Here is a 12,112-nt window from a genome sequence, read left to right as displayed (position 1 = left end):
TTTCTGTGAAAGATCACTCAGTATTATAGACACTAAGTCCATCCAGACTGAGGTGAAGTTCATGATTTTGTTCTTTATGGCTGCATATACTCCATTGTGTGTATGTACCACATTTTTTTAATCCAGTCCTCTTTTGATGGGCAGCACAGTTGGTTCCATGTTCTTGGTATTGTGAACAATGCTGCGATAAACATACATGTGCAGGTATCTTTTTTATAGAGTGATTTGAGTTCTTTCGGGTATATTCCAGTAGGGGCATTGCAGGGTCATATGGAAGGTCGATTTTTAGAACTTTTAGGAATTGGCACACTGTTTTTCCGCAGAGGCTGTACTAGTTTACTCTCCCACCAACAGTGTAGAAGTGTTCCCTATTCGTCACATCCTCTCCAGCATCTGTTATTTTTTGAATTATTAATGATGGCCATTTTGACTGCAGTTAGGTGATATCTCAGTGTAGTTTTAATTTGCATTTCTTTGATGATTAGTAAGGCTGAACATTTTTTCATGTGTCTGTTGTCTGCTCATATGTCTTCTTTTGAGAATTGTCTATTCATATCTTTTGTCCACTTTGTAATGGGGCTGGTTTTTTTTTTTTTTTTTTCCAGCACGTTTGAGTTCCTTGTTGATCCTAGATGGTAGGTCTTTGTCAGACATAGAGTTGGCAAATATTTTTTTCCCGGTCTGTGGGCTGTCTCCCTGCTCTCCTGATGGTTTCTTCGGCTTTGCAGAAGCTTGTCAGTTTGATGAGGTCCCACTTGTCTGTCTTATCCATTATGGCATGGGCACTTGGGGTTTTGTCCAGGAATTGGTTGCCATTTCCAATTTCCATAAGAGTGTCTCCTGCATTTTATAAGGGTCTTATAGTTTGAGGTTTTACATTTAGGTCTTTGATCCATTTAGAGTTGATTTTTGTGTATGGGAGTAAGTAGGGGTCCTGTTTCAATCTTCTGCATGTGGTCAGCCAGTTTTCCCAGCATCATTTACTGAATAGGTTCTCCTATCCCCAGTGGTTGGTGGTGGAAGCTTTGTCGAAGATGAGTTGGTTGAGAAATTGTGGTTTGCTTCTGGAATCTCAATCCTACTCTATTGGTCTATATGCCTGTTCTTGTACCAGTACCAGGCTGTTTTGATATTGTAGCTTTATAATAAAGTTTAAAGTCTGGGAGTGTGATACCACCTGCTTTAATTTTTTTTGCTGAGTATTGTTTTGGCTATTCATGGTCGCTTATGTTTCCATATGAATTCCTGTATTGTTGTTTCTAGGTCTGAGAAGAATGTTGCTGGTAATTTGATGGGTATTTCGTTAAATTTGTAGATTTCCTTAGGTAGAATGGACATCTTAACAATCTGATTCTTTTAATTCATAAGCATGGAATATTTTTCCACTTGTTTGTGTCATCTTTGATTTCTTTGAGCAGTGTTTTGTAGTTTTCATTGTAAAGGGTTTTCATGTCTCTGGTTAGGAAGATGCCAAGGTATTTCTTTTTGTGTGTGTGTGGCTATTGTGAATGGAATTGTGCTTTTTATTTGAGTTTCTGTTTGTTTATTATGGGTGTATAGAAATGTGATTGTCTTTTGCACATTAATTTTATATCCTGAGAGTTTGCCAAAGCCCTTCATCAGTGCAAGGAAATTTTTGACAGATTCTCTTGGGTTTTCAAGCTATAGAATCATGTCATCTGCAAAGAGGGATGACTTGATTTCTTCTTTTCCTATTTGGATAACCCTGATCGCCTTTTCTTCTCTGATTGCTCTAGCTAGAACTTCCAAAACTATGTTGAACAGCAGAGTGAGAGTGGGCATCCTTGTCTTGTTCCAGTTTTCAGGGGAAATGGTTCCAATTTCTGTCTGTTTAGTGGTATGCTGGCTGTGGGTTTCTTGTAGATGGCTCTGTTTTGAGGTACATTCCATCTATGCCGCGATGTTTGAGGGTTTTTATTCAGAAGGGGTGCTGGATTTTATCAAAATCTTTTTCTGCATCTAATGATATAATCATGTGGTTTTTGTTTCTATGTCTGTTGATGTATTTAATTACATTAATGGTCTTACGAATGTTGAACCAGCGTAATATCCCAGGGTTGAAGACTACTTGGTGGTGGTGGATGATTTTTGAGATGTGCTGTTGAATCCGGTTTGCCAGGATGGTGTTGAGAATTTTAGCATCTATGTTCATCAAGGATATTGGCTGTAGTTCTCTTTCTTTGTTGCATGTTTACCTGGCTTGGATATCAATGTGATGTTAGCTTCATAAAATGATTTGAGGAGTGTTCCATTTTTCTCAAGCGCCTGGAATTCTTTCAGTAGGATTGGTATCAGTTTCTCCTTGTATGTTTTGTAGAATACTGCTGGAGAGTCATCTGGACCAGGGTTTTTTTGGTTTTTTGGGTTTTTTTGTACGTGGTTTTCTTATGACATAGTTAGTTTCCTGGATTGTTATTGGTCTATGACATAGTCAATTTCCTGGATCGTTATTGGTCTATTTAGGGTCTCGATTTCTTCTTGTTTCAACTTGGGGAGGTGGTGTGATGTCAGAATGTCCTCCATTTCCTGTAGGTTTTCAAGTTTGTTTCCATACAAGTGTACATAATAGTCTCTGATAATCTTTTATATTTCTTCAGGGTCAGATGTGACTTCATCTTTTGTGTTTCTGATTGTGTTTATTTGGGTTTTTTCTCTCTTTTTCTTGGTCAGTCTAGCTAGGGGACCATCAATCTTGTTTATCCTTTCAAAGAACCTGCTTTTAGTTTCATTCATTTTTTTTTTTTTTTTTTTGTATTATCTTTTGTCTTCTATATTCTGGATTTGGGCTTTTATTTTGGTGATATGATTCTTCTGCTAAAGTTAGGGTTTTGGTGGTCTTGCTTTTTCAGCGTCCTTGGGTGACTTGTTAGGCTGTTAACTTGTGATCTTTCCATGCGCATTTGTAGGGATATGATTTCCTCTCTTACTACTGCTTTCTTGGCATCCCAGAGGTTTTGGTAATATGTATCTTCATTTTCATTTGTTTCCAGTTATCTTTTCATCTCAGTTTGATTTCCCATGTGGACCCAGGAGTTGCTTAGCATCATGCTGTTTAGTGTCCATGTCTTTGTGGGGTTTGGGAGAACTTTGTTGATGTTGATATTTATTTTTATTCCACTGTGGTCTGAGAAGGTGCATGGCAAAATTGTGATCTTATGAAATTTGTTTATGCTTGACATATGGCAAAGGATATGGTCAATCTTAGAGGACATTCTATGTGGTAACAAGTAGAATGTATATTCTGTGGTTGCTGGGTGGAATGTTCTGTGGGTATCAATTAAGTCCATTTGGTCAAGAGTGACATTGAGGTTCTGGATCTCCTAGCTGATTTTTTGTCTTGATGATCTGTCTAGGGTTGTGAGTGGTGTAATATAGTCCCTAACTATGAAAGTGTTAGAGTCAATATCTTTTTAAAGTTTGGCTAGAACCTGCTTTATGAAAGTTGGTGATCCTATGTTGGGTGCATATATGTTTAGGATAGATATTTCTTGTTGATGGATTATCATTATATAGTGGCCTTCTGTATCTTTTTAAATTTTTGATAGCTTAAAGGGTATTTTGTCTGAAATTAAGATTGTAACTCCTGCTTTCTTTTGTGTTCCATTTGCCTGAAATTTTGCTTTTCATCCTCTTTCTTTGAGTCTGTGAGTGTCCTTTGTGGTTAGATGAGTCTCTTGGAGGCAATATATTGTTGCCTGGTGCTATTTTATCCATTTTGCCATTCTATGTCTTTTCAGTGGTGCATCTAGTCCATTCACATTCAGGTTAATTATTGAAATGTTTGGGTTTATCCCTGTGATGATGTTCTTATAGTGTTGTTGTTGTTCCTGTTTGTTTGTTGTCTTTCTTTTGATTTTTGGGTTGATTCATGTGTGTTTTCAATCTTTTTCCTGTACTCTTGTGAAGAACTTTGTTGTTCTTTTTTCCCTTTCTTCTGTGTTTAATTTTCTTAAGTGTTTCTTGTAGAGCTGGTCTAGAGGCAGTGTAAGTTCTTAGGGATTAAATGTCTGGGAAAGATTTTAATTCTCCCTCACTGATGAAGCTTAACTTAGCTGGGTAGGTTATTCTTGATTGAAATTATTTATCTTTGAGAACTTTGAAGATTGGGCTCCAAGGTCTCCTAGCCTGAAGTGTTTCTGTAGAGAAATCTGCTGCTATTCTAATTGTTCTTCCCTGATAGGTAGTCTTACCTTTTTCTCTTGCTGCCTTTAGAATTTTTTCTTTTATACCTACTTTGTTTAGGTGAATTACTATGTGTCTAGGAGTTGGTCTTCTCATTTGTTGTCTTCCTGGGGTTCTCTGAATCTCTTTGGTTTGAATGGTCCATCACTGATGAGATGAGAGACGTTTTCTTGAATAACTTCATGGAATATTTGAACAGGGTGATCTCTGTTTCTTTCTTCCTCAAGAAGTCCAATTACTCTTAGATTCAACCTCTTGAAATAATCATTCATCTCTTGAAGGTTTTGCTCTATCTTTTTAAGTGTCTTTTCTATGTTTTTGACACTTTGGGTTAGTTCCATATTTTGGTCCTTAAGCTCTGAGATTCTTTCTTCCGCTTGGCTAATTCTACTTTCCATGCTTATCAGTTTGTTATTTATTTCATTTGCAGTATTCTTTACTGCTGTTATCTCAGTTATCAAATCCTTCACATTTTCCTTTTGTCACTCCTCAATTTTATTTATTCTCTCTATTAATGTCTTGATACCTGGTTTGTAGTTTGAGACCAGTCATTCTGGGGGCTCTTTTTTTTTTTGCATTCTGAAGTCTGTTTTCTCAGTGTCTTACCTCCCATGGATCTGTGTGAGACCCATATTCTTCTTTTGGTTTTTCTTCATTTGTGTAGATTTTCCTCTTCTTTAATTCTGTTGTTCAGCAATGGCAGGGTTTCTTTTATTTCTGTTTGCTCAGTCTTCCATTCTTCCTTATGTGGATCCTCTGGCTTTGTTCAGTTCTAAAGCTGGACTGTGGGTTGGGGGCTGTACTTTTTGCAGTTTGGAGATTTAATAGGGGGAGCTGTGACTCAAAATCTATCTGCAGGTTCCAGTATCTGCTGACAAGTGTATGGGTGCCCTGGAACCCACTTCCCACTGCCTTACAATCTGTCCATGCAGTGGTGATATAGGTTTGCTCCCTGAAAGCAAAATGAGGTAAGACAAAGGAAAAGAAGGTAGGAAGGGGGACAAAACAAGGTAGGAAGGGGGACAAGAGGAAGGTGGAGAGAGCGAAGAGTAAGAGGGAAAACAGACAGACATACCAATCAAGAAATGCAGAGACTCAATGATAAATAAGTGTAAAAAAAACTAAAACATACGATAATCATACAAACATACAATCCAACAAAGACCGCCCTATTGATGTACTCTTCCCATACCCAAATAGGAAGTCTAAAGAAAAAAAGAACAGTAAAATAACAGAAACAAAGCAAGTATGAAAATGTTATCAAAAACAGAAAAAATTAGAAAAAAAACTAAAAAAATAAAACAAAACATGAGCAAAACAAACAGACAAAAAATAAAAACCATAAAAACAAGGAAGCAAACTCACTCTGAGGTCATTCCTGTAAGTCCAATGTCCTTTCAGCTCTGATCTCTAGCTCTCAGTGCAGGCTGACAGGTTTATTCCCAGCTTGGGTCAGATGCTCCAGGCCTACTGTGGAAGGAGGGTGGATCAGATCTGGACTCACCCAGCTTGCTGTCTGTCAAGTCTGCCACTCAGACCTGACCTGTCTGTGTCCAATCCAGCATGGGGGAGGGACTTCTGTCTCTTCCAGTTTGATGAAATTACCTTACATCTCAAGTTGGAGGCTGGAGAGAGCTGGGCAGAGCTGGGTGGGGCAATACAGGTCTCTACCTGGTCCTGGGACAGAGAAAATAACTGTGTTTGGAGTCTCTCACAGGGCATGGGACTCCTCTCTGACTCTCTCTGATTCTTTCTCTCCACTGATCAGATCCAGGACTCCAGCTAATATGCTATAACAGGTGATGGTGTGGACCAGACACCAGGTGATGAGAATCAGCTGGATTTGGCAAACTCTTCTCAGGAGAGTCCCACAACAGACAATCTTGCATGCCCCTGCTCCAATCTCAGGGTGGTGGGGTCTTGCAGTAACCCTCAGAGGGAGTCCCCAGGTGCATGAACCCAAGTTTCCCTTCAGACAGACTTTCACTCTCCCACCATTGCATGCCTACTCATGCAGAGAGTCTTTATGGACACTTGCTTTTTTTTTTTTTTTTTTTTTTTTTTGAGTTGGAGTTTCACTCGGTCGCCCAGACTGGAGTGCAGTGGCCGCTTCCGGCCACTGCAGCCTCGACCTGCTGGGCTCTGGCGATCCTTCCGCCTCAGCTTTCCAAGTAGCCGGAATTACAGGCATACGCTACCATGCCCAGCTGATTTTTTGATTTATTGTAGAGATGAGGTCTCGCTGCCCAGGCGGGTCTCGAACCCACGGGCTCAGGCAATCCACTCACCTCAGCCTCCCAAAGGCGCGGGATTACAGGCTGAGCCACCGAGCCCGGCTTGGACACTTGCTTTTGCAGAGACTTTCACAGTCTGACCTGTCCGGTTGCCATCTTAAGCTCCACCTCCAGTAAATAGCTATTAATGTTGCTTTAAACAAATAAGAATCTATGAATAAGTAAAAAGGCAATGAAAAATTATTTTCTATTCATTTTCCATTACACTTGTCATGGATAAATAGAAATACTTTTAATTTTAATAAAAAATATTTTTCTATTTTTTTCCTTCTTCTGTGTTCATTATTTGTTCTTCCGGAAAACCTTCCCTTTGCATTCCTTTTTGTTCAGTATAATGGTCTATAATACCAATTTACTTAAAAGTGTTGCTCAAGTCTTCAATATTCTCAATATTTCTAAAAATTAAGAAGCATGCAGAAATCTCCTAATTGTGAATTATTTTTTTAACTCTGCCATTATTTGCTTCATGAATTTTGAAGATTTCTTATGATATACAATGATTTTAAGATTGTTATCTATGTTTGCTTAACTCTCCCCTTTTCCAAAAAAGGAATTAGTTTAGCTTTTGTTTATCTGAAAAATATATGTACCTTTTATGGGTGGGGGCTAGCTTTATTGAAGTATAATTGAATGCAGTATAGTTTGATGAGTTCTGATAAGTATCTACAGTTGTATATCCACCACCACAAATGTCATAGACAAAAGTTCTTCCATGCCCCACTGTAATCGATTGTCTCCTTTCAACTGTTTGACTCTGGTGACAGTTAATTTGCTTTTTGTCACTAAAGTTGGTCTTTCCCAGTATATCATATAAATGGAATCATGTAATATATACTTTTTTGTATCTGGATTTCTTTTCTTTGCATAATGCTTTAAAACCCTTTTTTTGATATTTTGATATATATTATCAAAATATATGATTCATAATAATATTCATGACTGTTTCTTTTCCCCTTTTTTTTACTGAGTAAATAATGGATTATTGTCCATTATATGGATCTGCTACAGTTTGTTTATCTATTAACCAGTTGATAAACATTTGGATTATTTTCAGTATTTGATTATTACAAATGAAGTTCTTTGAAAATTTAGGTACAAGATGTTGAGCAAACATATGCCTCTATATTTCTTGGAATTACTTGATCATATTTTTTGAAATTGGTAGGTTTATATATAAATTAATTTAAAGTGTCAAAATATTTTTTCAAAATGGTAGAACCATTTTACATTCCTACCAGTAATGTTTGAGAGTTCCTTTAAATCCACGTTCTCATTGGTACTTGCTATTTATCTTTTTAACCTTAGTCATTCTAGTGCTTATGTTGGCTTATTACAATGTGACTTTAATTTGATGTTTCCTAATGACTAATGCTGTTGAACATACTTTTGTGTGTTTAGCATCTGTTTATCTTTTTGCTGACATGCTTTTCACATCTTTTGGTCACTTCAAACTTGCTAATTTATTTTCTTGATACCACATTAGAAGGATTCTTTGTGTATTCTAGATATAAGTCCTTGTTTGGATGTATGTTTTGTAAATATTTTCTCTCAGATTATGAGTTGTCCTTTATTTTATTATCAGTATATTTTTCAGGACAAAAGTTTTTTATTTTGGAAAAGTTTGATTTGTCATTTTTTCTTTTATGTTTGTGCTTTTGTCATCTAGTTTAAGAAATATTTTTCTAACAAAATATAATATTTTCCTGTTGTCTTTTAAAAATTGTATAGTTTTGCCCTTTATGTTTAGATCTATGATTCATTCTGAGTTAGTTTTTGTATCTGACATGAGGTAAATTTTGAGGTTCATTTTATTATTTGTCTGTGGCTATCCCATATTTCCAGCACAATTTATTGAAAAGATTATCTTTAGTCTGTTGAATTGATTACATATATGTATTTCCATTACAGAAATTTCTATTCTGTTCTTTTCACTTATATGTCTGTCTTTATGTCCATATGATTATGATTATTTTTTCTGATACATTTAAAAAAAGGCGGTGCAGATCCTCAAATTTGTTATTCTTTTTCAAAGTTATTTTTGCTTTTCTAAGTTCTTTGCAATTCACATGTATTTAGAACATACTTTTCAGTTTCTACAAAATATCTTTTGGGAATTTGGTTGAGATTAATTTAACCTATAGAGTTTAAGGTGAAGTATATTTAAATCTTGAATACCATAATCCATTTAACACTTCTTTGTAAGCTTTGTTAGGGCAGATAAAGAATAGTCTTTATTTTAGGTTAGTTTAACCCTGCTTCTAAACCCTTTGTGTGACTTTCCTGAATACCTCAGTTATCTGACAAAATTTATCCACTTTGAGTGACTGAAACTCAAATGAATTCTAAACTCATATTCAGCTTAGAGATCCCCAGAAGTTTTTTTCTTTCTGCCTAACTTAATTAAGTTTAATTCTATGTGTGCACAGTTTAATTTGTAACCAAAGATTCAAAGGTAGCCCTATGCAGCTTATTGGTGCTCATGTTCTACTTAGCTCCATTCTCTGCAATACTTTGCCTTGCATAAACCAGCTGGTTCAGTCATCTCCAACAATTTCTGTTTTCTCAATCCAGTAACACAACTCTGTTCTTCTGGGGCTTCTTTTCCCAGTGCAATAATTCTGAGGTTGCTTTTAGACAGGAAACCAAAAAGACCATAGCTCTAACCTGTTTGTTTGTTTTTGCTTAGGTATCACAGTCCTGTGCTGCCTATTTTATAGTTTGTGAAGACAGCTGTTTCATTTATGTTGTCCAATTTTTGATTTGTTTATATCACAAGGAAACGTCTGGTACTCAGCTTTAAATATAAATCTTTTAAAAATAAAATTTTCTTCTCTGCTTTTTGCCCTTACAGTAATACATACACACATGGTTTCCATGGTGGTTTTATAAAATATGAAGAAATAAAAAAATAAATTTAGAACATTTCTCATTTGTTCTGTTTATTTTTTAAAGCTTTATCATAGAAACAGAAATTTCATTTAATCATATTATTTATTTTATTGTACACCATCATCCATTCTGTTAGTCAGAGTGATTAGCACTAGCCGCTCTAACAAAACACAAAAACACCATCATTAGCTTAACAGTCTAAATGATTAATTTTCACCGATGTCACAGTCTAGTGTAAGTCAGGCAGACACTACTAGATGGCTTTTCTCTGAAGATTTAGGTATACAAGATATTTTCATTTTTGATGTGACTGAATTCACAAGAAAAGAAAAAGAGAACAACAGAGTGATCACATATAAGGTATAATGATCAGTCCTAAAAGTGTTGTGTTTCACTCCTACCGTTTTCCATTGTCTGGAACTCAATGTGACTCTAACCTGCTTGCATAGGTCTGAAGTCTTCATTTGTGTCCAGTAAAATAAACTGTCTTTGTGATTGAGTTAGCCTTTCTCACAAACATAAATTCATGTAAGATTTCTCTATTATTTTATGTCATTTCTCCTTTTATCTGATTCCCAGGCCCATTCTCAACCCATCATCATAATCGTCCACTCTGTTATATTTCCTTTCAATATGAATGTTATTAAAAGAATGGGAAGTCATTTACATATATATGTACTTTAAGTTTTGTTCAGATTATCATGTGCCTAAGATTTGCTTTTGTTTAATAATGTAACACCCATTTCTCTTGCTCTATGTATCTTAACAGAATACTTAAGATACTTAGCAATTTTAATAACTTACTATCATAAGTAATTCTGAGATTCTGAATCAATATTATAGGATGAGATATTATTCCCAATATAAAAAGAATAGGCAATAAAAACAAAGGAAGGCATTCAAACATCAAAACAAACAAAAGTAAAACAAAATTAAAAAATACAAAAATTTAGGAAAACTTCCAATAGTAACTATAATGCATGGTCCTGATGAGAACCACCTATCTGGTTATCACAATTTAGCTATGAGAAATTATATTAAGAACTGTGTCTGTTATTTTGTAATATCAAAGACCCCAAATTCTGCTGTGTATATTTTTAAATCTTTATCTCTTTCATCCCCTAATTATTTTGTAAACATGCAATTTTAAAAACACAGACTTCAGGCTGGGCATGCTGGCTCATACCTGTAATGCCAGCAGTTTGAAAGGTGTAGGCAAGAGGACTGCCTGAGCTCAGGGGTTCAATATCAGACCATGAAACTTGGCAGGACCTCATCTCTACAATAAAAAAATCAGCTGGACTGGTGGTATGGGACTGTATTTCCAACAAGTTGGAAGACTGAAATGGAAGAATCGCCTGAGCACAGTAGATCAAGGCTGTGGTGTCCATCAGCATGCCACTGCACTCCAGACTGGGCGACAGAGTGAAACTCCGACTCAAAAATAAATAATTAAAGAAAGAAAGAAACAAACAAACAAACAAATGAATAACCACAGGCTTTCTTATCCCATTAGTGTGACTGGTGAAAATGTACTAAACACTTAAAAGGCATGGGGGCATTGAACAAAGTTACAAAACATTGATACAAAGGGGATTGCTCTCCAATGTTAATTTGAGTATCAGGAAAACATCTGTATTTCAGGAAAACATCTGTATTTTGTGCAAAGAAGATGCTGACTAAGGTCTGCAGCTCTCTCTAATGATATGCACACTGGAGTTTAGTATAATTTCTAGGAATGATTTAATTTCTAAATGTTAGGCCTTTGTCAGTTATACTGTTGGCAAATATTTTTTCCGAGTTTGTGTACTGACTCCCTGATCTTTCAGTGGTTTCTTTGGTTTTACAGAAGCTTGTCAGTTTGATGAGGTCCCACTTGTCTATCTTATCTCTTATGACATGGGAACTTGGGGTTTTGATCAGGAATTGGTTGCCAGTTTCAATTTCCATAAGAGTGTTTCCTGTGATTTTCTATGGTTCTAATCATTTGAGGTTTTATGTTTAGGCCATTGATCCATTTAGAGTTGATTTTTGTGTGTAGTGAAAGGTAGGAGTCTTGTTTTAATCCCCTACATGTGGTCAGCCAGTTTTCCCAGCACCATTTAATGAATAGGTTCTCCTCTCCTCAGTGGTTGATGGTGGAGGCTTTGTTGAAGATGAGTTGGTTGAGAAATTGAGGTTTTGCTTCTGGAATCTCTATCCTGTTCCATTGGCCTATATGTCTGATCTTGTAACAATACCAAGCTATTTTGGTTATTGTAGCTTTATAATAAAGTGTAAAGTCTGGGAACGTGATGTCTCCCACTTTGTTTTTTTGCTGAGGATTGTTTTGGCTACTCATGGTTGCTTATGTTTCCATATGAATTCCTATGTTGTCATTTCCAGGTCTAAGAATGCTGCTGGTAATTTAATGGGTACTGAGTTAAATCTGTAGATTGACTTGGGTAGAAAGGACATCTTAACTATATTGATTCTTCCCATCCATGAGCATGAAATATCTTTCCATTTGTTTGTGTCATCTCTGATTTCTTTGAGTAGAGTTTTGTAGTTTTGGTTGTATAGGTCTTTGACTTCTCTGGTTAGGAAGATGCAAAGGTATTTCATTATTTTTGTGGCTATTGTGAATGGAATAGTGTTTTTTATTTGAGTTTCTGTTTGTGTATTATTGGTGTATAGGAATGCGACAGATTTTGAACATTTATTTTATACCCTGAGACTTTGTCAAA

The sequence above is a fragment of the Carlito syrichta genome, unplaced genomic scaffold, assembly GCF_000164805.1.
Source record: "Carlito syrichta isolate Samal-C Ts95f unplaced genomic scaffold, Tarsius_syrichta-2.0.1 Scaffold307212, whole genome shotgun sequence".
NCBI lineage: Eukaryota > Metazoa > Chordata > Mammalia > Primates > Tarsiidae > Carlito > Carlito syrichta.
Note: the sequence above shows the minus strand (reverse complement) of the source record.